At 40.3% G+C, this 2,841-nt stretch overlaps 1 pseudogene; it reads left to right on the forward strand.

Moving 5' to 3' along the window:
* Nucleotides 1–1,100: 1,100 nt before the first annotated feature.
* Nucleotides 1,101–2,291, forward strand: LOC102758863 (annotated as a pseudogene).
* Nucleotides 2,292–2,841: the final 550 nt, after the last annotated feature.

Raw genomic sequence — 2,841 nt, forward strand, 5'->3', positions numbered from 1 at the left:
ACAATATGTAACCTTTTGTGTCAGGTTTCTTTCAGTTAGCATAATGTTTTCAATGTTCACCCATGTATTAGTATTTATTAATACAGTGGGGCCTTGACTTACGAGTTTAATTCATTCCGTGACGGAGCTCGTAACTCAAATTACTTGTATGTCAAATCTTAAAGTGAACGAGTGAGACACGTGATGCTGGGCTGATGTTGTGGTGTTCACTGTGACGTTTGCTGCGCCAACTAGCGGTGGGGTATCTGAAGCTGGCTCGTAACCCGAATTTTAGCTCGCAACTCAAAGCAAAAAATCGGCCGAGAGACAGCTCGTATCTCGAAAAATTCGTTAGTCGGGACACTGTACTTCATTCCTTTTTATAGCTGAACAATATTGCATTGTATAGCTACAGTACTCTACATTTTGTTTATTCATTAGTTGATGGATATTTGGGTTGTTTCTATTGTTTAGCTATTATTAATAATGCTGCAATGCCTTATTTGGTGTACAAATTTCTATGTATACATACATTTTTTAATTCTCTTGGGTATATACCTAGGAGGGAATTCTTGGGTCATTTGGTAGCTCGATGTTTAACTTTTTGAGGAACTGCCAAACTATTTCCCAAATGTGCTGCACAATTTTCATTTCTACCAGCTGTGTATGAGGGTTCCACTTTCTTCAAATCCTTGCCAACACCTGTGATTGCCTGTCTTTTTGATTATGGTCATCCTAGTGGGCATGAAGTGGTATCGCATTGTGATTTTGATTTGCATTTCCTTACAGGTTAAGAATGGTGAACGTCTTTTCATGTGCTTATTGGCCATTTGTATATCTCTTTTGGCTAAATGTCTATTCAAACTTTTACCCATTTTTAAATTGGGTTATTTGTGTGTGTGCGTTTTTAAACTTTGTTTATTGTATGTGTGTTTTTTAAATAAACTTTATTTTTTAGAACAGTTTTATATTTCCCCAAAAGTTGTCAAGGTAGTTCAGAGTTCCTATATACCCTGCACCTAATTCCCTCTATTATTAACATCTGAATTACTTTGGCCTGTGACACAGCAACAGGGGTCAGATCAGGGTCTTAAGCTGAGTTTTGGGGTTTTCTTGGTGCAATGTCAGGCTTTGATAATGTAAACACAGATTTCTGCCAGACAAATTACAGCATCAATGACCAATCTCAGCAGTCCTATGATTACGGAGGAAGAGGAGGACCCTATAGCAAACAGTGTGCCGGTTATGACGACTCACAGTAAGGCCGATTTGTCCCTCCAGGCATAAGGTAGTCACAGCAGCCATACACCGGGCAGATTTTCCACCAACTCAGACATTTACTCCAGCTACACCTCAGCTATTCTGTGGAAACAACCTTGAGGATGAGCCACCTTTGTTAGAAGAATTAGGTATCAATTTTGACCACATCTGGCAAAAAACACTGTGTTACATGTATTAAAAGTAGCAGATGGCAGCGCCCTGCATGAGGCTGATCTGGCAGGACCTATGGATTTTGGCCTTGCCTTTGGAGCCTCCCCGTTAATGGCTGGCAAAATTCAGTTTGGCTATGTGTATGGGATCCATGCAAATGGGTGTCTAGGAATGCTTTGTCTGTTAACCGTAATGAGTATGGCAGGTGTTACATTCGGTTGTGTGGCAAGTGTCCTTGGATATTGTCTTCTTCCCATGATCCTACTTTCCAGCTTTGCAATAATATTTTCTTTGCAAGGCATGGTCGGAATCATTCTCACCGCTGGAATTATTGGGTGGTGTACTTTTTCTGCTTCCAAAATGGTTTCAAAAATAATTTTATTGATTTTTAGAGAGACAGAGGGAAGGAGAGGGAGAGAGAGAAACATCAATGTGCAAGAGGGAGGCATTGATTGGCTGCCTCCTGCATGCCCCCTACCAGGGAGGGATCAAGCCTGAAACCCGTGCATGTGCCCCGACTGGGAATCAAACCAGCAACCTTTTGGTGCTTGGGAAGGTACCCAATCAACTGAGCCACAGTGGCCAGGGCTGCTTCCAAAACTTTTATTTCTGCATTAGCCGTGGAAGGACAACTTCTAGTAACATATTCTTGTGCTTTGTGATATGGAGTCTTTGCCTTAGTTTCTATTTTTGAACTCAATTTATCTGGGATGTGGATATCATTGGGCCAAATACACAAAAAGAATTTCAAACTCTTAAACTGGCCCAGCAAACTGCTGCAGTGCAACTCTTATGCAGATCTAACATTTGTCTACTGGAGCAGTAGAAATAAAATTTTTATAGAACTTTTGAATAATATATTGGATTTAGTCACAGTGTGATTAGTTTCAGTGTTTGTGCTTATACAAATAAGAAATGCTATTTCTTTCCTGTTCCTGTAGCCTTTGCAAAACAACTTTGTTGTTGTTGTTAATCCTCACCCAAGGATATTTTTTTTATTGATTTTTAGAGAGAGTGGAAGGGAGAGGGAGAGACAGAGAAACATCGATGTGAGAGAGACACCTCAATTGGTTGCCTCCTGCACGCACCCTGACCAGGGCCCAGGATCGAGCCTGCAATCATATGTGCCCTTTGCTGGAATCGAATCCAAGACCCTTCAGTCCACAGGCCAATGCTCTATCCACTGAGACAAACCAGCCAGGGCAAAAAAACAGCTTTATCCCTTGCTAATATGATGTTTTTGACAGATTATTATCAACTATGAGAAACTAACTACAGAGCTGATAATCTTTCTTAAAAACAAACCAGTCATAGTAAAGAAGACATAAGACTTATTGCAGCAATATTTCCCCAAGGAATTGGGAAAGAAAATCAACTGTATTCTCAAGTCAGATGCACTTCAAGCAAAAAAGTGATCTCAATGTAGTTTAT

Source organism: Myotis davidii, unplaced genomic scaffold (assembly GCF_000327345.1).
Source record: "Myotis davidii unplaced genomic scaffold, ASM32734v1 scaffold226, whole genome shotgun sequence".
NCBI lineage: Eukaryota > Metazoa > Chordata > Mammalia > Chiroptera > Vespertilionidae > Myotis > Myotis davidii.